The sequence below is a fragment of the Zingiber officinale genome, chromosome 5B (genome assembly GCF_018446385.1).
Source record: "Zingiber officinale cultivar Zhangliang chromosome 5B, Zo_v1.1, whole genome shotgun sequence".
Classification (NCBI taxonomy): Eukaryota; Viridiplantae; Streptophyta; class Magnoliopsida; order Zingiberales; family Zingiberaceae; genus Zingiber; species Zingiber officinale.
In genome coordinates, this window is record NC_055995.1 from 45,354,202 (window position 1) to 45,381,488 (window position 27,287).

A 27,287-nucleotide genomic window follows, 5' to 3' on the forward strand; every position below is an offset into this window, starting at 1 on the left:
TTATCGGGAGACCAAAACCAATTCCTCCTCTCGGTCCCTATCGTAGCCTCTAGTATATAGAGATTTATACCCACATACCCACCTTCTTACCCATCCAATGGGGCCGGCCAAGCTAGCTTGGAACCCAAGCTAGGGCCGGCCAAGACCAAGTGGATGAGCCATGTAGGTGGCCGGCCAAAGCTTGGGTCCCAAGCTTAGGTGGCCGGCCACTAGAATATTAAAAAGGATTTTTATTAAAATTATTTCTTATGTGGATATCATGATTTTAAAAGAGAGTTTAAAAATTAAAAATTTCCTTTTATAACTTTCTACAAAAGATTAAGAGAAGAGATTAATCTCTTTCCTTATTTGTAGTTTAAAAGGATGGTTTTAATTTTTGGTAAAAACTTTCCTTATTTGTAAATCATCTACATGTTTAAAAGAGAGTTTAAAATTTGAAATCTTTCCTTATTTGTTGATTAAAGGAGGATTTTAAATTTTAAGAAAACTTTCCTTTTTAACCATGTTCATGATTTAAAAGAGAGTTTAAAATTAAATATTCTCTTTTATAAGTTTCTACAAAAGATTAAGAAAAGATTTGATATCTTTCCTTATTTGTAGATTAAAAGAGATTTTAATTTTAGAGATAACTTTCTTTTTATCCACATGTTTAAAAGAAAAATTTTAATTTATAAAATTTCCTTTTATTAACCAATCATGAAGGGATAAAATTATTGGAGAAATTTTTATAAATTTCTAGAAACAAATTAGGAAGTTTTAATTTTGTTTTAATTAAAACTTTCCTTGATTTTAGATTGAATGCCAAATAAGTTGTAAAAGGAAATTAATTTTAATTAATTAATTTTTCTTTTCATGGCAAAAGAATTAAGGAAGTTTTAATTAAATTTCCTTATTTGCCAAGACCAAGGATTATAAAAGAGGGGTAGAGGAGGCTTCAAGGCTAATGACTCTATTCTATTTTCTCCCTCTTTTCCTTGGTGGTGTGCCCTTCCTTCTTCTCTTCTTCTTCTCTTTGTGGCCGAACCTCTTCATGCTCATGGAGTTTTAATTGGTGGCCGGATCTAGCTTGAGGAAGAAGGAGAGAAAGGTTATATCCCTTGGAGCTTGGTTGGTGGAAAAGATCTTCATCTTTTGGAAGCTTTGTGCTTGGCCGAAATTTGAAGAAAGGAGAAGGTGCTTTGGTGGTTTCTCATCTCGGAAGATCGTTGCCCACACAACGTCCGAGGTTAGAAGAGGAATACGGTAGAAGATCAAGAGGTCTTTCTAAAAGGTATAACTAGTAATTTTTCTTTCCGCATCATACTAGTTATTTTTGGAAATAATACCAAATACAAGAGGCATGCGATTCTAGTATTTCGAATATGTTTTTCGATGTTGTGTTCTTTTGTTTTGTTTTTTTTTCCTTGTGATTTGATTGTTCTTTTCGGTTAACCTAAAGTTATTTTAGGAAATTAAATATTAGCTTTCCATAAAAGGTTTTGTCTAGTCGGTGGTGGTTGCTCCCATATCCAAGAAGGCCATGTGCCTCGCCACGTCAGTACTGGGAACCAATTATGGAAATTAATATTTAATGGAATTAATAACTTAAGGTGATTTGGGTCGAACGTGTTAAGTTCCGCAGGAGACCCAAGTCAAAACCTAAAAGAACGAATAGATTAAGTTTTGGATCAAACGTGTTAAGTTCCGCAGGCGATCCAAAATTTAATTTAAAAGAACACATGGTAGCTAGGAAAAGGTTCAGACCTTTGTACAAAATTTTGTACAGTGGAACCTCTAGGTTTTCCGAGTAGCAACCAACAATTGGTATCAGAGCTAGGGTTTTGCCTCTGTGTATTTGGTATTAGTTTAATTATGCACATGTCATACATAATTTAGGCAGGTTAATAGTAGGATGTGCTAACTCTGTGGATGCAGGATCCAACTATTATGGCTTTTAGTTATTATGTGTGTGATTGGACCCTTGGACATGTCAAGGGCATTTATATGTGTGTGCATGATTGTATTAAAATACAGCAGGAGCTGTATTTAGATTTATTAGGATTTTATTTTTGATCTAGATACATGTACATTCCTTTTATGGAATATAGGATCAAAATGTAAAATTCTATTTATGTCGCGGATCGAATCTTGCAAAGCGTGGAACCTTCTAAGGACCAGAGGCGCAGCGGAACTAGGAGCAAGATGCTAGACCCGGTGGCGGTGGCCAAATATGGCAGCAGCTTGGGATGACAACACACGGAGGACAACTAGAGATAAAAGCCATAATAGTTGAAAATTAGATTTTCTATTTATTGCTTTTATATTGTGCTGTGTGTGCATGTTAGTTTACAAGTTTAGTAGGCTAGCATAGTTAAAATTCCTCATTTATAAATAACTAAGTGGGAGAGGGATTTTAAGTAAATCCCATGGTCTCCATTACTGGTTTGTAAGTGATGCAAACAAGCTTGCGCGTTGGCTCTGAGTGCCTTCCTCCATAACGGATGAGCTTGTTTGTGGATCACTAGAACAGACTTCCATTTTTGGATGACTATAGGAAGTTAATTAAGAGCGTGTGATCTTCCCCAGCGGAAGGGCATAATCTTATTAATGGACTTAGTGTCAAGTAATGGTATACACTTAGACACATCTAATAGTATCCTCCCCATCGGAGTCACTGCTATTATTTGTGTGACCAAATGAAACCAACTATTAATTTGTCATAAAACTAGGTTGACAAGATAATAAAATTAAAGGGTTAAAACCCCTCTTACAAATGATTGATTTTGTATACGTCCACATTAACGTGGCATACAAAATTAACGGTGTTTGAGATAATTTTATTTGTCATAAAGTTACGTTGACAAGATAATTAATGGGTAAAACTCTCCTCTTACAAATGTTGATTTTGTATACGTCCACACTAACGTGGCATGCAAAATTCACGGTGTTTTGAGGTGTTGGTAAATTTAAATAGTATTGTTAGAGGAATCAATATTATTTTAAATTTAGAGTCTTGACCAAATATTTGATTAAAGATAGACCAACTATTAATTTTATTCGTCATAAAGTAAAGTTGACGAGATAATAAAATTAATGAAATCTCCTCTTCAATTTTGTATACGCAAAATTTATGGAGATTTTAAGAAGTTGATCTTGACCAAATATTCTTGTGATTCTTAGGAAGTTAGTCAATCCCTAGTAGTCATACTATAGAAAAAGACTTAGTAGTCCCAATTGTAATAGAACTTGGACATTAAGGTAGACTGTCTTCTTAGAACTAAGAACAATTTAGGTGTATTTAATTCATTAGTTGAAACATGTCTAGTGGTGTTATCTACCAGAACCTGGAGTGTAGATACAAGATGCCATTAATCATGTCTGCAATTCATTGCAGGGTTCCAGGAAACCCGACAACTAAATGAAAGGTAAATCACCGTCCACATGGGCACTACTGTAAAAGTGGTAGCTATTGCAGTGGGAGATGTTTATCCTTTGATAAGAATAAAATATGGATTTTAAGTAATTGTCTTTACGTACCAAGTTTAGAAAGAACGTTTCTAAACTATTATAGATATTGTGTCTATTTTGATAACAAAGTTGTTATCAAGAAAAATAGGGAAGTTATCTATTCTGGTATGATGGTTGACAATTTATAATCCAATAACTCCCACGATGCAACAAATGGAAATTAGTAACACATCTTCTAATTTTAAGAGAAAGCAACCTTCGGAAATGAACCAATTATATCTTTGACATCTAAAAGCTAGGTTATACTTGAGTAGGATTCATTGGTAGCTGATGAACTTTTGGGTTCATTAGTAGTGGAAATCTTTCCAACCTGCGAGTCTTACTTGGAAGGAAAATAACCAAGGAGCTTTTAAGTCTAAGGGGTATGGAGCCAAAGATATATAGGAATTGGTTCATTCTGATTTGTGTGATCCTATGAGCATCCAGGCAAGAGGTTGTTTCAAATATTTTATCTATTTTATAGACAACTATTTGAGATACGGATATATTTACTTGATGTGCCGCAAGTCTAAGTGCTTTGATTAGTTCAAAGAGTACGAGGCTGATGTGGAGAAACGACAAAGTAAAAATATCAAGACACTACGGTAAGATCGTAGTGGCAAGTACCTCTTGGGAGAATTTAGGAGTCATTTATCAGAAGTAGGGATTCAATCCCAACTAACTGCATCTGGTACACTCCAACAGAATGGTGTAGTAGAAAGAAGGTAAAGGACTCTTATGGAATAATTAGATAGATGATGAGTTATTCAGAAAATTACCAAATTTGTTTTAAGGATAAACTCTGAAAACGAAAGTGAACATAGTACCTTCCAAGTTAGAACTCTCTACTCATATAGAATTGCTGAATAGGTGAAAACCTATTTTGAAGCATATTCGGATTCGGGTAATCCAGCACATATGAGAGACAATGACAAGTTGGATAGGAGTTCACTTGTTTGTAAGTTATCCTAGATAAACAAAAGTAGGTTTATAGCCTTAAAAATCAGAAAGTCATTGTTAGCATCAATGACTGATTTTTAGAAAAGGACTATATAATGAACCACGTGCTCATAAGTAAATTTGTTCTTAAGGAAATAATAAAGGACATGTCTAACCTAGTACCAACTGTATAAGATAAGATACCACAAGAAAACTGTAACACGTATCACAAATGATACACAATTGCAGAAAGTGCCTTGTCGTAGTGGGAGGGTTGTTAGGCAACCTAAATAGGTCATGTTTTGGGAGAGTTTTTGGACTCGATCCCTGAAGGACATAAACCTGATCTCCGGACATATGACGAAGCACTCCAAGATAAATATGCAGCATCTTGGCAAAGAGTAATAAATAATAGAATTAGAATATATGAATTCTAATAAAATCTGGAAGCTTGTAGAACCACCAAGTGGTGTAAAATCCTTTGGGTGTAAAAGGTCTATAATAGGAAAAGAGGGATAGACAGGAAGGTAGAAACCTTCAAAGCAAGGCTAGATGAAAAAGGAAACTTTTTCACTGGTAGCCATGCTTAAGTCTATTCGGATTCTTTTATCTATTTGGCAAGTGGATGTCAAGACAGCATTCCTTAATGGAAGTCTTGAAGAAAACATCTATATAAAGCAACCAGAAGGGTTCATTGCAAAGGGCTAAGAGCATCTTGTGTGCAAGCTCAATCAGTCTATGGACTGAGGCAAAGTTTCAAGGTCTTGGAACATCCGGTTTATCAAAGTAATCCAGATCTATGGATTTAGTAACCGGATAAGTCTTGTGTATACAAAAGATGTGATGGAAACGTGGTGATATTTCTTGTACTATACTTAGATAACATTTTTGGTAGTTGGAAACAATATCAAAATGTTGTCAGAAGTAAGGGTATGGTTGTCCAAACAATTCAATATAAAGGACTTGGGAGAATGTATATATTCTTGAGATCAAAGTAATAAGGGATCGCAAGAAAAGAATATTTTACTTATCCCAAGCTTCATACATCGGAAAAATCCTTGCTCGTTTTAAAGCATACAAAACTCCAAGAAAGGTTTCTTACCTTTTCAGGATGGAGTAACTTTATCTAAAGATATGTCTCTGTAGACATCAAAGGGGATAAAGGAAATTAAGACAGTTAAGCCTAATGTATGCTATGCAAGATTAGAAATCTGTTTGAGGCATAGTTAGCGATATCAAAGTAAGCTGGACAAGGACGGAAAGCATATATTGTAGTACCTTAGAGGCACTAGAGATTATATGCTAGCTTACAAGGCAGTTAATTTAGTCCTTGTGGGTTGCATGGATTTTGACTTCCAATCGGATAGGGACAATAATAAGTCAACCTCGGGGTTTTGTGTTTACTTTAGGAGGTAAAGTCATAACTATGGAAGAGTGATAAGCATAGGTGTTTTTCTGAACTCCACCATAGAAGCTTAGTATATGGCAAGCCTCTGAGGTAGCCATAAAAGCTGAATGACTCAATAACCTCAAGATAGACTTAGATATGATTTCTGGTTTGTCCAAAAATTATTACAATTTATTGTAATAATGTTGGTGCAGTAGCAAACTCGAAGAAACCATAAGTCTATAAGGCAAGTAAACACAATAGAGCGCAAGTACCACCCAATACGAGGAATCGTATAAATGAGGAGAAGTTGTTGCCGCCTAGATTGCATCAGGTGATGACCTATAGATCCTTTCACTAAGGTCCTTAAGGCAAGAGCTTTTGATGGGCATGTTGAAGGGATGGGAATCAGATGTATGGCAGCAGATATGGCAGCTTAGTCTTTTAGTATAAGTGGGAGATTGTTAGAGTGTATACTAAAAGCCTAGCTTTTGGTATAAACATTTATCTAGAAATAAGAATCACATTGGTCAAATGTCTACATTTGTGATAAATGTAGTTGTTCAATTAATTTATATTGTAGATAACATGGTGTGTGGTGTCACACACAGAGGATCATGTTATCAGTACCTTATAAATTATAAACAGTAGCTCACGACCAAAATGGAAAGGAACAAACCATTAGAAGGTCGTAGTGTAATTAGGTATCAGTTTATCTTGACTGTATAATTACACTAGTACACTTAGAGTGTATTGAGTAGGACCATTTGAGGTCGTTTCTTTTATACTGATTTTATAAAGAAACAAAGACCTCGGTCATTATGGAAGTGTGTGCTCTTAATCCTAATATAATAACAAGCACATATATTTGATATTTATTTCTTTAATTTATCAATGGGTGAGATTTAGTTCGATGAATCAATAAGCCCGATAAGTTGGGAAATGGTATCACTTATAGTGTGTGTTGTTGATTATAGAAGGAAACTGTGTCCTAGAGATACTAGGTTGATAATGTCCTCAAGAGGAGCTCATAAGGATTGTCATGTTAAACCCTGCAGGTGGACCTAGTCCGACATGATGATAAGGTTGAGTAGTACTATTCTTGGACTAAGATATTAATTAAGTGAGTTGTCAGTAACTTACTTAATTAGTGGACATTTGTTATCTTAAACACAGGGAGACTAACACACTCATAATAAGAAGGAGCCCAAAATGTAATTTGGGATTAGTGCGGTAGTTCAATAATAGTTCTCTAGTGGAATGAATTATTATTGATAAAATTAAGTTGTGTGTTCGGGGCGAACACGGGATGCTTAATTTTATCGGGAGACCAAAACCAATTCCTCCTCTCGGTCCCTATCGTAGCCTCTAGTATATAGAGATTTATACCCACCGCATACCCACCTTCTTACCCATCTAATGGGGCCGGCCAAGCTATCTTGGAACCCAAGCTAGGCCGCCAAGACCAAGTGGATGAGCCAGAGGTGCAAAGCTTGGGTCCCAAGCTTTGGTGGCCGGCCACTAGAATATTAAAAAGGATTTTTATTAAAATTATTTCTTATGTGGATATCATGATTTTAAAAGAGAGTTTAAAAATTAAAAATTTCCTTTTATAGCTTTCTACAAAAGATTAAGAGAAGAGATTAATCTCTTTCCTTATTTGTAGTTTAAAAGGATGGTTTTAATTTTTGGTAAAAACTTTCCTTATTTGTAAATCATCTACATGTTTAAAAGAGAGTTTAAAATTTGAAATCTTTCCTTATTTGTTGATTAAAGGTGGATTTTAAATTTTAAGAAAACTTTCCTTTTTAACCATGTTCATGATTTAAAAGAGAGTTTAAAATTAAATATTCTCTTTTATAAGTTTCTACAAAAGATTAAGAAAAGATTTGATATCTTTCCTTATTTGTAGATTAAAAGAGATTTTAATTTATAGAGATAACTTTCTTTTTATCCACATGTTTAAAAGAAAGATTTTAATTTATTAAATTTCCTTTTTATAAACCAATCATGAAGGGATAAAATTATTGGAGAAATTTTTATAAATTTCCGGAAACAAATTAGGAAGTTTTAATTCTTGTTTAATTAAAACTTTCCTTGATTAGGAAAGTGGCGTAAATAAAAGGAAATTAATTTTAATTAATTAATTTTTCTTTTCATGGCAAAAGAATTAAGGAAGTTTTTAATTAAATTTCCTTATTTGCCAAGACCAAGGATTATAAAAGAGGGGGTAGAGGAGGCTTCAAGGCTAATGACTCTATTCTATTTTTCTCCCTCTTTTCCTTGGTGGTGTGGCCGGCCCTTCCTTCTTCTCTTCTTCTTCTCTTTGTGGCCGAACCTCTTCATCCTCATGGAGTTTTAATTGGTGGCCGGATCTAGCTTGAGGAAGAAGGAGAGAAAAGCTTATATCCCTAGGAGCTTGGTTGGTGGAAAAGATCTTCATCTTTTGGAAGCTTTGTGCTTGGCCGAAATTTGAAGAAAGGAGAAGGTGCTTTGGTGGTTTCTCATCTCGGAAGATCGTTGCCCACACAACGTCCGAGGTTAGAAGAGGAATACGGTAGAAGATCAAGAGGTCTTTCTAAAAGGTATAACTAGTAATTTTTCTTTCCGCATCATACTAGTTATTTTTGGAAATAATACCAAATACAAGAGGCATGTGATTCTAGTATTTCGAATATGTTTTTCGATGTTGTGTTCTTTTGTTTTTTTTTTTTCCTTGTGATTTGATTGTTCTTTTCGGTTAACCTAAAGTTATTTTAGGAAATTAAATATTAGCTTTCCATAAAAGGTTTTGTCTAGTCGGTGGTGGTTGCTCCCATATCCAAGAAGGCCATGTGCCTCGCCACGTCAGTACTGGAAACCAATTATGGAAATTAATATTTAATGGAATTAATAACTTAAGGTGATTTGGGTCGAACGTGTTAAGTTCCGCAGGAGACCCAAGTCAAAACCTAAAAGAACGAATAGATTAAGTTTTGGATCAAACGTGTTAAGTTCCGCAGGCGATCCAAAATTTAATTTAAAAGAACACATGGTAGCTAGGAAAAGGTTCAGACCTTTGTACAAAATTTTGTACAGTGGAACCTCTAGGTTTTCCGAGTAGCAACCAACAGCAACTACAGGAGCTGCTTGACAAGGGCTTCATACGCTCAAGTCACTCACCATGGGGAGCGCCTGTATTGTTCGTGAAGAAGAAGGATGGGAGCATGCGCCTGTGTATAGACTATCGAGCACTAAATCAGGTCACGATTAAGAACAGGTATCCTCTTCCCAAGATAGATGACCTGTTTGATCAACCAAAGGGAGCAGCAGTGTTCTCTAAAATAGACCTCAGATCGGGATATCACCAGGTTAGAGTTAAAGAAGGTGATATACCCAAGACAGCTTTCAGTACCAGATACGGACATTATGAGTTCATAGTCATGCCCTTTGGTGTGACGAATGCTCCAGCTACTTTCATGGACCTCCTGAACAGAGTATTCAAAGAATACTTAGATAAGTTTATTATCGTGTTCATCGACGACATCCTTATCTATTCCGGAACTCAGGAGGAACACGCAGAGCACCTGAAGATAGTACTGCAGACTCTCCAGCAGAACCAGTTGTATGCCAAGTTCATGAAATGTGAATTTTGGCTCGATTAAGTATCCTTTTTGGGTCACATCTTCTCCAAATATGGTATCATGGTAGACCCCAGTAAGATAGAGGCTGTGAGTAACTGGAAAAGACCTATGAACGCTAGTGAAATCAGAAGCTTTCTGGGACTAGTAGGCTATTACAAAAAATTTGTAAAGGATTTCTCCAGGATAGCCTCCCCACTGACAGCTCTCACCAGGAAGAACAGAAAATTTTAGTGGACAGAGTACTACAACTTCATCGAGCTAAAAATAAGATTGACCAATGCTTCCATTCTGACTCTGCCAGAAGACACAGACAGCTTTGATATTTACAGTGATGCCTCTAAATTGGGACTAAGAGCAGTACTGATGCAAAATGGCAAGGTGATCACCTATGCCTCCAGACAACTCAAGGACTATGAGAGGAACTGTCCTACTCATGATCTTGAGTTTGTAGCAGTTGTCTTCGCCCTCAAAATTTGGAGACATTACTTGTATGGAGCTCAGTGCAGAGTGTATACAGATCATCAGAGTCTGAAGTACTTCTTCACTTAGAAGGATCTGAATATGCGATAGCGCAGATGGCTCGAGCTGGTCAAGGACTATAATATAGACATCCTCTACCACCCAAGAAAGGCCAATAAGGTGGCAGACGCACTTAGCAAGAAGTCCAGTGCCACCTTACTATCCTTAGCAGCCATGTCACCGCCCCTACAGAAGGAAATTACAGATTTCGCTCTCGAACTTATAGTTGGACAGCTCTCTACTATGACCTTAGCATCTACCCTGCTTGGTGACATCCAAACAGCTCAAGATCAGGACCCTGAAATTTAGAAAATCAAGCAAGGGTTAGCAGAATCAGAAAATAAAGAGTTCAGAGTATCCGATAGTGGGGTATTGTACTTTGGTGACAGACTATTCATTCCGGATAAGGAGGAACTACAGGGGAAAATATTAGATGAGGCTCACAGGACTCCTTACGCGATGTATCCTGGTTCCACCAAGATGTACCAAGACCTAAAGAAGCGTTTTTGGTGGCCTAGGATGAAAAGAGACATCGCTAGATATGTCAGTACCTGTCTGACCTGCCAGAGGGTCAAGGCAGAACACCAGAGACCAGAAGGAGTTCTGCAGCCTATTCATATTCCAGAATGGAAGTGAGAAGATATTTCCATGGATTTCATAGTGGGACTACCAAGAACAACGAATGGTTTTGATGCCATCTGGGTTGCAACAACCCAAATTTTCTCATTTCGAGTCCCAAAAATAATTTATAAATACTTCAGAAATATTCTAGAGATATTTATAAATTTTTAGAGTATTTTTATGTAATTTTTGGAGGTTGTTTGGTATTTTTACTAAAAAATATTCAAGACGAGATTCGAACCGTGGACCTCGGACCTGAACCGAGCCTTAACCAAATGCAGCCAACCAAGTGTGCCAGCGGGTGATGTTGTTCAAATAAGGGACGATATATATTTAAAGGGGAGTGGATAATAGAAATAGTTAGTTATTAAAGGGAGAACTTAGGGATTATTTTCCCTAAACCTAAATTTTCCTCCCCCTTCTATACCCGACGGCGTCGTTCCTATTCTCGGACGAAATCATAGCTGGAGGCTAGGGCACCTCTGGCGGCCGGCGAGCACCTTTCTCCGTGAGGTCTTCACATCTCCGTGATCCTTTCGTCAAGAGGAAACCGTGAGCACGAGGAAGAGTCGGAGCTTACAAGTTCCGGAAACCCTAGAAGCAGTAGAAGTCTTCCTCTTCGGTTGTAAGTCCAAGAACACGAAGGTAAGTGCTCTCACCTGCAGTAAGAGTAGTTCCTTCGATTGGTTTTTGACTGGTTTTGTTCTCGATTGGTTTTCCTTGCAAGTTGTTACCGGTTGACCTTACCTCTGGGGAGTTGTGTTTTAGTTTAAAGTCACGATCGAAGATATTGCCTGGGTAGCAAATGCTTTTGGGGGTTTTGGCAGTGACTTCAGTTTTTTATGAAATTCCAAATTTCCTCATTATGTTTTTATGGACGTTTCGTTTGGTATTTGAGGGTTGGGATCAAGATTGAACTGTGAGTATTCCGTGACGAATGAAGTTTAGTGCACGGTGTGTAAGCTGAATGTTTCCTGTTTGTTTTAATGTCTGACTGAGATGCCTGTGTGATTTGAGCTTTGTATGAAGTGGTGGATTCGGTTTGAGGACTTCCGTGAGGATTTGGAGACCATTTTGTGATTTTTGTGGGTTTTGGATTTCTGGGAATTCATAGCTTGAATTTGATGAAGTCTTTCGTATTGGCAGATTTCCATATTCCCTTTATATGTAAAGAATTATGGATTTAATTGGGTCACACATTTGTGAGAAGTTGAGGATTGGGTCACACATTTGTGAGAAGTTGAGGATTGGGTCACACATTTGTAAAGAATTACAAAGGAAGAAAATAAAATTATAAGCTTAGAACCAATAAAAATAAGATCTACATAGGCACGTTTTGGATCTATATCAGTTATAGACCTTTTGTTGAATTATTAGAGTATGAAATGTTGTAGAATTATAGCTCTTACTATTTTTCTCCTTGCTGCAATAAAAAGAATAGCCCTTGAAGTTAGCATACCAAACTTAGATTTCTTTGTTATTGGACAGCATGTACAGTTAGATGAAATTTCTTATTTTCACAACAAGTCTTAACGAATTGAACTCGTTCTATGTAACTCTAGAATTTATATGTACATATAGTGTTCTATTAAATCCTTTTAGGGATTTATGAGAAGTTAAAAGTAAGAAAAGACCAAGGTCTTGATAGGATCCCTAAATTTTAAGTATTGGGATCAGTAGCACTCCAAGTGCTCAAAGAAATGCCAAGGCATTATATTATAAGAACTTAAAAAGATAATAAGTATTTTATTTTAAATAAAGGCTAGTACCCGACTTCCAAGGTTGTCTTTAAACAAATCCAGGTGACCAATTTCAAGGTCTTGGCCCTGGTAAGACCAAGGTCTTTACCCTCGTAGGAATTGTGACTAGTGTTGGATCGAGACGCGCTAGAGGGGGGGGGGGGTGAATAGCGCTCGCGGCTATTTGTTCGATTATCGGAATCGTAAAATGTTCGTAGAGTAATTAACGCAGCGGAAAGAAACAAACACACAGAAAGACAAGGGAATTTACTTCGTTCGGAGCCTGTGACGACTCCTACTCGAAGGCCCGCGATCCTTGATCGCTTTCCGTGGGCAACAACTATAAGCTCGACAAGAGTACAAGTATTACAGTTAAGTATAATGAAAAAGTACAGTTATACCGACGACAATATCGTAATCTGAAGATTTCGGAGCTCCGGGTCGTCGGTGTCTCGTAGCAGCACTTCGGGATCGTCTCGTGAGCAACTTGTAGCAGAAATATCACTTGGAAGAAGTTGTAGAGAGTTGCTGGTCGAGACCCCTTATAAAGAGGGTTCAAGGCGCCTTATACTGTTCATAAAGGCACCTTGAACGAGCCGAGTCACCCGCGTGGATCAGCACTGACCTGGTCGAACTCTATCTGGTTCAAGGCGCCTTCAGCCTATCCAAGGCGCCTTCAACCTCCGGTCCAAGGCGCCTTGAACTCCATTCAAGGCGCCTCCAGTCTGCTTTTGTACCCGAGGCGCCTCCAAGCTCCATGGAGGCGCCTCGGACACTGTTCATCCGAGTTGTAACTTGCTCCTTTGTTCCTGCAAAATGTGTTAGTCCCAAAGACATACCCTGCAAAACAAAGTTAGCACAGAAACATAATGAATAAAAGCTCTGACAGCATTCGAACTGTCCGGGTCTGACTTCCAACCAGAAACCCTAGGTCGACCCGACGCCTACTGTTCCTCTACGGGGAACGCGCCCTCACCTACTCCCCTCAGGAGAGATTACCTCTTTTGCTCGACACTCGATGCTTCCGGACTTTCTGCTGAACATCCGCTTCACCGGCCAGTCCAGACTTTCACCTGGTTCGCGACACCAGGACTTTCCACCTAGGGTTACCACCCCCTAGGACTTTTGCCTGAAGCCATCGACCTACCAAGACTTTCCGCATAGGGTTACCACCCCTATGACCTAGGTCTACTACCCCCTAGGGTTTTACCTTGCCTAACCGCAGTTAGGACTTTCCTGAAACACTCAGCAACAACTGTCAGATAACAAAGCACCTTAACTTTGAATCCTTTGCCATTATCAAAACTTAGGTTCGATCGTCGGATGCTTCCCGCACCAACAATCTCCCCCTTTTTGATTATGGCAACACGTAATTCAAAGTTAAGAAAAACAACATATGTAATAACTGTATAAAGTTAACCAAGCTTAAGTAAATAAACTTCAAATGCAATAACAGTTAAGCTGGAAACTTTTAACTTTGTAATATAAGACTCCCCCTTAATAAAAGCCCTCCTTTTATTAAATACTTGAATTTAACTTTACTTTACCTACTCTCTGCTTTGAATTTTCCTTTAACTTTAATTTACCTACTCTCCCCCTTTGCCATATATCAAAAATAAACCAGTTTGAAAGTAGATTTGCATTTTTCGGAAGGAAAATTTTCAAAAGAGGGAAAAAGAACAATTTTCTTCTTAGCAAAAACGACTTAGCTTTTTGAGTTTTGGAATTTGCCAAATTTGAAAATACTTAGCTATATACTCAGCTTCGAAATGATTTGTATTGAAAAAATATTTTGCCAAGTAACTAAGTTTAGAGTACAATCTAACTAAGTCTAGTTAAAATAGTCTTAAAACTAACTTTGAAAATATGAAGAAACTTTGATATTAAAGAAAAATATTTAGTTTTAGGACAGAGGGAGTAGCAGTAGTTTGTTTTCTAGTCCAAGCATGAGTCAAATTAAGTTATTGAGTTTAATTTGATTAAGTATCAGAGCCTTAAAATAATCAGGTAAGGTAATTTGATTAGAACCTTAAAGTACAATTATGCTTAAAAAAAATTGAAACACACTTTTCCCAATTGTCTAACCTTTAGCTACTTGCTGATTGCCTAGAGGGCAGTAGCTTTCACATGGTTAGTCAAATTAAGTCCATTTGGTCCAGTTAGAGTTGGCTAGAGCTGGAAGACTTGACTTGATTATTATTTATGATGTGTTTAACGCCCAAACTCATATTGATGCACAAATATAAGCATTCCTGAGTCCAGGCTGTACCCTATGCATCTCACTCCATTCTAAGTTTTTTAAAACACAAGCAAGGTAGACCTAGGTGTTTGTGAGATGCTCTGGCTTAAAGCTAGAGGAACATGTTTTCTAGGGGGAAAACCTAGGCTTAATCCGAATTTTTTTTTGAAACTTCTAAGAAATTGGAATTTTGAAATAAGTATTTTCCTAGAATTTTAAAAGAAAATGATAAACCAATTTAAAAAACATTGTCTATTCTACCCAACACATTCCTATTTGTCTTCTAAGTGAGCTGAACTCAAGTTCAGGTAAGGGTTTTGTGAAGATGTCAGCTAGATTTGATTTTGACTCAACATAGTTGAGTATAATATCACCCTTAGCTACATGATCCCTTACAAAATGGTGCTTCACTTCTATATGTTTAGTCCTTGAGTGATGAATTGGGTTTTTTGTTAAATTTATGGAACTTATATTATCAATTGAGATTTTTGTGTTATGATAGTTCAGTTGATAGTCTTTAAGAGTGTGCATCATCCAAAGCAATTGAGATGTGCATTCACCTAAGGCTATATATTCAGCTTCAGTGGTAGATAAAGCAACACAATGTTGCTTTCTACTTGACCAACTTACTAGGCATTGTCCTAGAAATTGACAACTACCACTTGTGCTTTTTCTATCTAACTTGCATCCGGCGTAATCTGAGTCAGAATAGCCAAGAAGGTCAAAGGTGCAAGTTCTAGGGTACCAGAGTCCTATATTTAGAGTACCTTTAATGTACCTAAGTATTCTTTTAACATAGGTTAAATGTGACTCTTTTGCACAAGATTGGTATCTTGCGCACATACCAACCGCAAATAATATGTCGGGTCGGCTTGCAGTTAGGTAAAGCAAGCTTCCTATGGCACTCCTATAGTACTTTGGATCTACTGGTTTTCCTTCAGGGTCAGAGTCTATGTTAATGTTTGTCACGCCCCAGGTAGTCCCTGTCCGAAGAAATTTCGGCAGCATCTCCCCTGTACGGCGGACAATATGAAGCTCAGTATACATATATCTCTATACCTCGGCCACACACGGCCGGAATAATACAATACAAATAAGAAACAAACCACGCAGTTTATATCAACATTCCACACAGATATAATATATGATCAATCCACGCAGTTTAATAAAGAAAGACGATATAGAACCTCGAAGATATATGTAAACAGCCTACTCCACTACAACGAAGAAACAAATCCACGAAGTAATGGAAATACAACCGCAGCGGAAAACAAAAGTAGCAAACCCAAAGGTTCGACATAAAGTCCACATTACAAACCCACAATACAAGTATATAAGATGCAAAAGCAAAATATAATCCGACAAAGGAAATCCTCGCGATAATGGGGCTAGCGACTGGAATCTCTCCTGACGGCCTCAACCTGAAAAAATAGTAACAACGGGGTGAGTTCAAAGAACTCAGCAGGTAATCCAATAGATATGTACAGCAACATATAACTACCAGTAATATCCTAAGGTACAGTCTCCTAACAATATAACAGGTATGCATAGCTGAATAAACTGTAATGAGTAACCAGAAGCATGTAATACAGTTTACAGCAAGAATAATAAGAAATGCATAACTGAAATAAACTGTACTCACCTGCGAGGCTTGGGCGAATGACTGTGGACATACACAGATAAAGATAGTCAGAACAAATACGCATGTATCCTGTATGCATGTCAATCATATGCAGTCACCCAAGTGCATCATCCAATATGCAACAATCACAATAAATGCAATCTGTGCATATGATGCGATATGACATGGTCACCCCTGACGCTAGTCAGCCGTCTCACACGCGATGGCGAGACCGAGTAGGTAGGGCTGTGACACCGTGCACTCTGTCGTCACTACCCCTGATGAGTGACCGAGTGGACGGGATGCTGTCGGAGTACACCTATCCTCCTACCTCAAACATAGTGAGGGAGCGTAACGCTCTCAACTCCCGGTACGCAATGACGGGGAGGGATCCCTGTCCGCTACCACGCTGCAGTCACACTACCCATGAGCGGACCAGCGGAGCGCTACAGAGCAACTGCCATACACACCCTGGGTGCTGTGCCACTACCCATGCAGTGGTCACGTTGTGTGCAGGCCCATGTAGCCGGCCGACGAGCTCAACAATAATGGAGTCGTCAATCGCCCAGCATGCAATCATGCAGGATGGTGCATGATGCTACAGTATGTCATACCTGAACATAGCCTCCTCCATATATGCGGGTGCCCAAAAGGTAAACGCATATATATAACCATGATATAAACAGCATAAACTCAAAGATATCACATATAACAATGATGTAAGTATCATGAATCCAAGAGCATGTATCCCACATGTAAAGCAACTAATCCGGTAGAGTAGAGCACTATAGACATGCATCTCTATGAACATATATATACATGGCAAGAGGTAAATATCCAATCCTGAAGTAAGGCAACTAACAGATGAAGCATGTGATAGGTATCAACTAGCTAAGACCAGGGAAGAAATAAATCTACCACCTATCACTAGCAACTATATATAAACTATACATATCATAAGACAGTATCAAAAGATAAGTCAAAGGGTACCCGCCTCGAATAGAAGGTACAATCCGGTCCTAATCCAATATCGAGATGCTCGTCTCGAATCAGAGTCCTGTGTAAATACATTTACCTTTTATTTAGCTAGAATACTAACAAATAGCTAAATAAAGCTTAAGTAGAAATTTAGGAACAACCCTAAACCATATCCCACAACCTTTCTAACGGTTGACTAAGGATAGTTTCCTAATCCCTAATCAACCACTAGATTAGCAAATCAAACCTAAATCCATATAACCTAATTAATCTACACAACCTAATGATAATTAATTATCAATAGGTATCAAGATCATACCTAATCATCTAACACATAATCTATAACATGTTCCAACCACAATTCATTTCAAACCTAACCCTAAATCAACACTACACATGTATCAAAATCCCTACACATACCTCAATTCCCAGCTGAACTAGGTGCTGTATCAAGTACACTGAGGTATGGATGACTGCCGATCCAAACTGAGCTGGCTGGATGAGGTGTCTGCCGAAGCCAAAAACACCACAGCAAGAACCAAAACAGATCTTCACCTTGCTGGATCAGAAAACTCACAGCAACCTCTGCTGGAGTTCTTTCCCAATTCACCCGAGACCTCAATCAGCAGCGACACAGAGGGAATCCAAGATCGCCTTCACAGAACAGGACCTCGCCTCCTGATCGGATCAAGAAGGGTTCAATCAATGGAGATCACGGATCACACAACACCAGAATAGAGCGCTAACCCATGAATCAACAAGAACCCAACCATGAATCAAGAGGAAAGAAGAGTTTCGATGGCTTACCTTTGAAGCCCTAATTGCTCTTCCACGCCGGCGATCGGGCGGCACGACTCAATCCAGTGATGTCGATCGGGGAAGAAAAGGATCGGCAGACTCGGCTGAGAAGAAAGAAATCGGAGATTGAAGGAAACCAGAGGAGGAGAGAATCGGAACCCTTATGCTCCGAGCTCCGATCTGCGCCGACGACACCGAGAGAAGATCAGCGCTCTCACCTAGGGCTGGAGAAAATCACCCACGTCCGGATCTGCGCTAGCGACTGCTCCCCTGGGTCGAGATCGACGATCGCCGGAGCTGGACCCTTGCTCCCGTCGCCGTCGCTTGTCCGCGAGAGAGAACCGAGAAGGAAGGGAGGTTCGCGTCGGCAGAGAGGGGAAAGGTCGGGTCGGGATCGGCGATTTGGGGGAGGAAATAAAGGGAAAAGGATTTATATATTAAAAACATTTTCTCACTTAAATTGGTATCCCAAACAGGCTTTATCCGAACTTATCGATCTATCCCCTCAAAATCCTCCGTACAAGCTCCGAAAAATTTCCAGAAAATTTCTAAAAATTCCGGAAAAATTCTATAAGGCTATTTCTGAAATAACCCTATTTATTTAAATTTTCCGAGATCTCACATCCTCCCCTACTAATAAAAAATTTGGTCCCCAAATTTTGCTATAACCAACAGCAAACACTAGAATATAACCAAACGGTATAAATACTGAAAGGAACTCTAACCCACATACCTCAAGCAAAAAGATGAGGGTATCGAGCTCGGATCGTATCCTCGTGCTCCCATGTAGCCTCCTCGTCAGAATGATGCTGTCATCCGACTTTAACCAGTCGGACAGTCTTGTTCCGTAGCTGACGCTCCCTGTGGTCCAGAATCCGCACCGGAACCTCCTCGTAAGTAACATCAGGCTGAATAGGAACAGATACATCTGACAGAACATGTGCTGGATCGGATACGTATCTCCTCAGCATAGATACATGGAATACATCATGAATGCCAGCTAGAGATGGTGGTAGCGCCAGACGGTAAGCCACTGCTCCAATCCTCTCCAAGATCTGGAATGGTCCAATATATCGGGGGGCTAGCTTACCTCGGAGACCAAATCTCTTCACCCCTTTCGTGGGTGAAACTCTAAGAAATACATGATCACCAATGGAGAACTCCAGGGGTCTCCGTCTCTGATCAGCATAACTTTTCTGACGGTCCTGGGCCTCTGACATCCTCCGTCTGATAGTGCGAACTAACTCTGCATCCTGCTGAGCTCTCTGAGGTCCTATCAGCTGGGCCTCCCCAACCTCTTCCCAGAGGACGGGTGTCCGACAGGGCCTACCATACAATGCCTCAAACGGTGCCATCTGGATAGCCGAATGATAGCTGTTGTTGTAGGCGAACTCCACTAATGGCAGGTGGTCCTCCCAACTGCCTCCGAAGTCCATGACACAAGATCTCAGCAAGTCCTCCAATGTCTGAATAGTCCGCTCTGACTGCCCATCTGTCTGCGGATGGAATGCCGTACTGAAACGAAGTTGTGTGCCCAAGGCCTGCTGCAGACTCTGCCAGAATCGGGACGTGAACCGTGGGTCTCTATCTGATATGATGCTCAACGGAACTCCATGCAATCTGATAATCTCTCGACAGTACAACTCAGCTAATCGATCCAGAGAATCAGTCTTCCGGATCGCTAAAAAGTGTGCGGATTTGGTTAATCGGTCAACGATTACCCAAATCGCATCATGACCTCGTCGAGTCCTAGGCAATCCTACCACAAAATCCATAGTGATATGCTCCCACTTCCACTCTGGAATAGGGATCCTCTGAAGTAAACCAGCAGGTCTCTGGTGCTCAGCCTTCACCTGCTGACAAACAAGACATCTAGCTACAAAATCTGCGATGTCTTTCTTCATGCCGTTCCACCAATAGGAACGTCTCAAATCGCGATACATACGAGTCCCACCTGGGTGGATAGTAAATCTAGAACGATGAGCCTCCTGAAGTAACTCCTCCATGACCGGGTGAGACTGAGGTACACATAATCTGCCTCGGAAATAAATAATACCCTCATCATCTCGTGTAAACTCGGTCTGCTGTCCGGAAGCTATCTGGCTGCCAATGAACTGTAAATGCTGATCTCCGGCCTGGGCCTCTCGAATCCTCATCCTGATCGACGACTGAGCAATCATGGTAACAAGAATACCCTGCTCTGTCCGTCCCTGCTCCTCAAGGCCCAACTCGGAGAATCCCTGAATCAAGTCCGTGACTGTAACTCGGTGACAAGCTAAAGTCCCTCTGGACTTCCTGCTCAGTGCATCAGCAACCACATTAGCTTTACCCGGATGGTAGCTAATAATACAATCATAATCCTTCAGGAACTCCATCCATCTCCTCTGTCGGAGATTGAGTTCCTTCTGTGTGAAAATATATTTGAGACTCTTATAATCAGTAAGAATCTCAAAAGTAATACCATAAAGATGATGTCGCCAAATCTTCAAAGCAAAGATAATAGCGGCTAGCTCTAAATCATGTACTGGGTAGTTCTTCTCATGCTCCTTCAACTGACGAGAAGCATAGGAGACTACCCTACCATGCTGCATCAAAACAGCGCCCAAGCCCTGAAGGGATGCATCTGTGTAAAGTACGAACCCGTCATCACCAGAAGGTAAAACCAAAACTGGTGCTGATACTAATCTCCGCTTCAGCTCCTGGAAGCTGGTCTCACAAGCCTCTGACCACGTGAACTTCACGCCTTTCCTAGTCAGACGTGTCAACGGCATAGCAATGCTAGAGAAACCCTCAACGAATCGTCGGTAATATCCAGCCAAGCCCAAGAAACTATGGATCTCCTGGACTGACTTCGGCTGCTCCCAGCTAGTGATAGCCTCGATCTTCTGAGGATCTACTGAAATACCTCGGCTAGAAACCACATGTCCTAGAAAACCAACTGAGGAAAGCCAAAATGCACACTTGCTGAACTTCGCATACAGATTCTCCAAGACTATGCGAAGGTGCTGCGCATGTTCCTCCTCGGAACGTGAATAGATCAATATGTCATCGATAAATACAATCACAAACTGATCCAGATACTCCAAAAAGATACGGTTCATCAAATCCATAAATACTGCTGGAGCATTGGTAAGCCCAAATGGCATTACCAAAAACTCGTAATGTCCGTATCTGGTGCGGAAAGCTGTCTTCTGAATATCAGAATCTCTAACTCTCAGCTGATGATATCCTGACCGCAGATCAATCTTAGAATACACTGATGTATCTCTGAGCTGATCAAATAAATCCTCAATCCGTGGCAAGGGGTACTTATTTCTGATAGTCACTGCATTCAGCTGCCTATAATCGATGCACAACCTCAGAGTACCATCCTTCTTCTTGACGAATAGTACTGGAGACCCCCACGGAGATACACTAGGACGAATAAACCCCCTATCCAATAACTCCTGGAGTTGGACTTTTAATTCGTCCAACTCTTTCGGTGTCATCCGATAAGGAGCTTTCGATGTTGGTGCAGTCCCTGGAATCAGCTCAATAGCAAACTCCACTTGCCTTCGGGGAGGCAAACCTGGTAACTCGTCTGGGAAAACGTCGGGATACTCTCGGACCACTGGGACGTCTGAGAGCTGAGGGCTACTGATGTCATCAGTAGTAATCAACGATAATAGAAATCCCTGACATCCATGTGATAGCAGTTTCTGCGCCTGTATCGCAGAAATGGTCGATATCCCATCGTCTCTGATGCCAGTGAAATCCCAAGAGGGTTGGTTCGGAGGTCGAAAAGTAACCACCCTCTTCTGGCAATCAACTGTGGCATGGTATGCAGACAACCAATCCATGCCAAGGATAATATCGAACTCGACCATTTCCAATACTAACAAATCTACCGTGAGTATAATGCTACCAAAATCTAACGGGCAACCTCTGACCTCCTGAGTGACATCCAAAGTATCACCAGATGGTAAGGAGACGGTCAGTCGTCGCGGTCTACAAGAAGGTAGTCTACCAATCTCTCTCATAAATGCACAAGATATAAAAGAATGTGAACTACCTGTATCAATTAGCATATCAGCAGAAAATGCATAAAGTAAAACCGTACCGCGGAAAACGGATCCGTCGGCCCGCTGTGCGTCCTCTCTGGTGACCGCGTGTACTCGTCCAGCATCGGACGGTGGTAGAGGCGGTAGCACTGCCAAAGGCTGCTGCGTCGAAGTCTGAGCCTGCCACTGAGTTTGTACTGGATACTGAGTCAGAGATGGGACTATAGGCTGCAATACGTACTGAATCGGTGGCTGGGGCTGTAACTGATACTGCGCCAATGGCTGAGGCTGCAACTGATACTGCTCCTGAGTCAGATACTGAGGTCCCGAAATAGAACTCTGGGACTCCATAAGGACGCCAGAACGCTCCTAACCCTGAATGCCATAAGCAGCTGCTGTAGTGGGAGCTGTCCTCTACTGATGACGCGAAGATTGGGCTTTCGGCCCTCCTCGCTGAGTCCCAGACTGACCAAGTGGTCCTCCAGACACAGAAACTCCGGAAGCTACATGCTGGGCCTTCAGCGAACAACCTCGGCTCAAGTGCCCAGGCAGCTTGCAATAATAGCAAACTGACAGTCCCAAGGCGCACGCAGAGGTGATGTGATCTCGGGCTCCGCATCTGGTGCAGTAAGAGTCACCCGTGGACTGTTTCCGCTTCTGCTGAGCAGAGCGGGAACGTCCTGATCGCCCTGACTTCTGGCGTCGGCCAGATGACCCAGAAGTGCTCTGACCCGTCTGAGTGCGACTGCTCTGCTGCTGTCCAGTAGTCTGTGGCTGCTGAATCTGTCCCGCAGTCCGATCAGTCTGCTTCCTCTTCTTGTCTGCGTTCACTCTCTGATGAGTAGACTCAATCATGAGAGCTCTATCCAGTGTCTCGGTGTATGATGAACAACCAAAACCAGACATCTTCAGCTGAAGATGCCCGTCCAGTCCCTGGACAAACTGAAGCATACGAGATCTGTCATCGGCAACTAACTCAGGACAGAATCTGGCCAACCGGTTAAATTTGGCATTATACTCCATCACTGAGCGGTTATTCTGTCGAAGACTCAGAAAATCCTGTCGACGTGTCATCTGATATGCTCGGGGGAAATACTGACTCTCGAATGCCTCCCTAAATCTCATCTAGGAAATATGCTGCTCGCCTATAATCGAGCGCTATGTGTCCCACCAGATCTCTGCCCCGTCTCGTAAGTGGTAAGCAGCCAGCTCAGCCTTCTCCCACTCGGAACAGGCCATGTAAGAGAATGTCTGCTCCATAGTCTCTATCCAAGACTGAGCTATGCTCGAATCAGTCTCCCCGCGGAATAATGTGAATCGACTCTTCATCGACTCGGCTAAGGCTGGGATCCGTGCTCGTGCCGCAACTAGGTCAGTAGGAATCGCTGCGGAACTAGGTAGAACCACTGGAGCTGGTCCTATGGGTGGTACTGAGGGATAAGACGGAAGAGGTACCACTGGTGCTGCCGTATAACCTGGGGTGGGTACCGTCGGTGGAACTGCTGAGTAGGCATAAGTAGGGGCGACTGGAGGTACGGTGGGTGGTACCGGATAAGGAGTAACCGGTACTGCCGGTGCGGGTGCCGGGTGTGCAGGAACCGGTACTGCTGGTGCGGGTGCAGATATGTAGTAATCGGACATGTGTCTGCGGTGCCGAGTACGTGGTAGCAGGGGGTACTACTGCTGGGGGAGGTGCTGAATATGCCGACGGTGGTACCACTGGTGGTACAGTCGAGGTAGGTACCTCTGACGTCGGAACTATCGGGATCTGATACGCAGACGTACCCACAATGACCGGAGGAGTCTGCCCCTGACGGGCAGGCTCAGCCCTAGCAGACCTCTCTGAAGACTCTGCCTCAGGAGAATCTAACGGCCTCTTACGTGGCCGCCCACGTCTCGGTGCCGGTACACGTGTAGGTGGCATATCTGTAAAGAAATGTTACCCAGATATCACTACAGGTATAAGAACTGCAAAATTACCTAATGTACCTATTTGCCGTCTGGAGATATCCTGTCGCTGCTTAGCCCCAAATAGAACCAATAAAACCGCGTCAAAATACCTCGGAATTCCGAAACGATAAAATCGACGAAAATCCGTATAATCCGAAATACCGAGAAATGCTTACGAAAGTAAGCCTCGTAAATCCGAAACCCGACAAGTAGGTATCGCAAAACTTTGCTCTGATACCAAAAATTGTCACGCCCCAGGTAGTCCCTGTCCGAAGAAATTTCGGCAGCATCTCCCCTGTACGGCGGACAATATGAAGCTCAGTATACATATATCTCTATACCTCGGCCACACACGGCCGGAATAATACAATACAAATAAGAAACAAACCACGCAGTTTATATCAACATTCCACACAGATATAATATATGATCAATCCACGCAGTTTAATAAAGAAAGACGATATAGAACCTCGAAGATATATGTAAACAGCCTACTCCACTACAACGAAGAAACAAATCCACGAAGTAATGGAAATACAACCGCAGCGGAAAACAAAAGTAGCAAACCCAAAGGTTCGACATAAAGTCCACATTACAAACCCACAATACAAGTATATAAGATGCAAAAGCAAAATATAATCCGACAAAGGAAATCCTCGCGATAATGGGGCTAGCGACTGGAATCTCTCCTGACGGCCTCAACCTGAAAAAATAGTAACAACGGGGTGAGTTCAAAGAACTCAGCAGGTAATCCAATAGATATGTACAGCAACATATAACTACCAGTAATATCCTAAGGTACAGTCTCCTAACAATATAACAGGTATGCATAGCTGAATAAACTGTAATGAGTAACCAGAAGCATGTAATACAGTTTACAGCAAGAATAATAAGAAATGCATAACTGAAATAAACTGTACTCACCTGCGAGGCTTGGGCGAATGACTGTGGACATACACAGATAAAGATAGTCAGAACAAATACGCATGTATCCTGTATGCATGTCAATCATATGCAGTCACCCAAGTGCATCATCCAATATGCAACAATCACAATAAATGCAATCTGTGCATATGATGCGATATGACATGGTCACCCCTGACGCTAGTCAGCCGTCTCACACGCGATGGCGAGACCGAGTAGGTAGGGCTGTGACACCGTGCACTCTGTCGTCACTACCCCTGATGAGTGACCGAGTGGACGGGATGCTGTCGGAGTACACCTATCCTCCTACCTCAAACATAGTGAGGGAGCGTAACGCTCTCAACTCCCGGTACGCAATGACGGGGAGGGATCCCTGTCCGCTACCACGCTGCAGTCACACTACCCATGAGCGGACCAGCGGAGCACTACAGAGCAACTGCCATACACACCCTGGGTGCTGTGCCACTACCCATGCAGTGGTCACGTTGTGTGCAGGCCCGTGTAGCCGGCCGACGAGCTCAACAATAATGGAGTCGTCAATCGCCCAGCATGCAATCATGCAGGATGGTGCATGATGCTACAGTATGTCATACCTGAACATAGCCTCCTCCATATATGCGGGTGCCCAAAAGGTAAACGCATATATATAACCATGATATAAACAGCATAAACTCAAAGATATCACATATAACAATGATGTAAGTATCATGAATCCAAGAGCATGTATCCCACATGTAAAGCAACTAATCCAGTAGAGTAGAGCACTATAGACATGCATCTCTATGAACATATATATACATGGCAAGAGGTAAATATCCAATCCTGAAGTAAGGCAACTAACAGATGAAGCATGTGATAGGTATCAACTAGCTAAGACCAGGGAAGAAATAAATCTACCACCTATCACTAGCAACTATATATAAACTATACATATCATAAGACAGTATCAAAAGATAAGTCAAAGGGTACCCGCCTCAAATAGAAGGTACGATCAAGCAATCCAAGGTCGAGACGCCTGTCTCTAATCAGAGTCCTGTGTCAATACATTTACCTTTTATTTAGCTAGAATACTAACAAATAGCTAAATAAAGCTTAAGTAGAAATTTAGGAACAACCCTAAACCATATCCCACAACCTTTCTAACGGTTGACTAAGGATAGTTTCCTAATCCCTAATCAACCACTAGATTAGCAAATCAAACCTAAATCCATATAACCTAATTAATCTACACAACCTAATGATAATTAATTATCAATAGGTATCAAGATCATACCTAATCATCTAACACATAATCTATAACATGTTCCAACCACAATTCATTTCAAACCTAACCCTAAATCAACACTACACATGTATCAAAATCCCTACACATACCTCAATTCCCAGCTGAACTAGGTGCTGTATCAAGTACACTGAGGTATGGATGACTGCCGATCCAAACTGAGCTGGCTGGATGAGGTGTCTGCCGAAGCCAAAAACACCACAGCAAGAACCAAAACAGATCTTCACCTTGCTGGATCAGAAAACTCACAGCAACCTCTGCTGGAGTTCTTTCCCAATTCACCCGAGACCTCAATCAGCAGCGACACAGAGGGAATCCAAGATCGCCTTCACAGAACAGGACCTCGCCTCCTGATCGGATCAAGAAGGGTTCAATCAATGGAGATCACGGATCACACAACACCAGAATAGAGCGCTAACCCATGAATCAACAAGAACCCAACCATGAATCAAGAGGAAAGAAGAGTTTCGATGGCTTACCTTTGAAGCCCTAATTGCTCTTCCACGCCGGCGATCGGGCGGCACGACTCAATCCAGTGATGTCGATCGGGGAAGAAAAGGATCGGCAGACTCGGCTGAGAAGAAAGAAATCGGAGATTGAAGGAAACCAGAGGAGGAGAGAATCGGAACCCTTATGCTCCGAGCTCCGATCTGCGCCGACGACGCCGAGAGAAGATCAGCGCTCTCACCTAGGGCTGGAGAAAATCACCCACGTCCGGATCTGCGCTAGCGACTGCTCCCCTGGGTCGAGATCGACGATCGCCGGAGCTGGACCCTTGCTCCCGTCGCCGTCGCTTGTCCGCGAGAGAGAACCGAGAAGGAAGGGAGGTTCGCGTCGGCAGAGAGGGGAAAGGTCGGGTCGGGATCGGCGATTTGGGGGAGGAAATAAAGGGAAAAGGATTTATATAATAAAAACATTTTCTCACTTAAATTGGTATCCCAAACAGGCTTTATCCGAACTTATCGATCTATCCCCTCAAAATCCTCCGTACAAGCTCCGAAAAATTTCCAGAAAATTTCTAAAAATTCCGGAAAAATTCTATAAGGCTATTTCTGAAATAACCCTATTTATTTAAATTTTCCGAGATCTCACAATGTTGGTGGCCATTGGAGTATTTATTATTTTTGAATTTTTCATGCAG

The 27,287-nt window shown here is 41.2% G+C and overlaps 2 long non-coding RNA genes across 4 annotated transcripts; both read right to left on the bottom strand.

The window, feature by feature from the left end:
- Positions 1-15,936: 15,936 nt before the first annotated feature.
- LOC121987377 lies at positions 15,937-18,145 on the bottom strand. Of its 2 annotated transcripts, none has more exons than XR_006113539.1 (3): positions 17,960-18,145; positions 17,573-17,830; positions 15,937-15,974 (listed from the first exon to the last, which is right to left on the bottom strand). It is a non-coding gene; the product is annotated as an uncharacterized LOC121987377 (long non-coding RNA). The 2 variants fall into 2 exon arrangements; XR_006113538.1 differs by lacking the exon at positions 15,937-15,974 and adding an exon at positions 17,201-17,231.
- A 6,460-nt stretch (positions 18,146-24,605) lies between these two features.
- LOC121987378 lies at positions 24,606-27,002 on the bottom strand. Of its 2 annotated transcripts, none has more exons than XR_006113540.1 (3): positions 26,626-27,002; positions 26,239-26,496; positions 24,606-24,643 (listed from the first exon to the last, which is right to left on the bottom strand). It is a non-coding gene; the product is annotated as an uncharacterized LOC121987378 (long non-coding RNA). The 2 variants fall into 2 exon arrangements; XR_006113541.1 differs by lacking the exon at positions 24,606-24,643 and adding an exon at positions 25,888-25,897.
- Between the last annotated feature and the right edge of the window lie 285 nt (positions 27,003-27,287).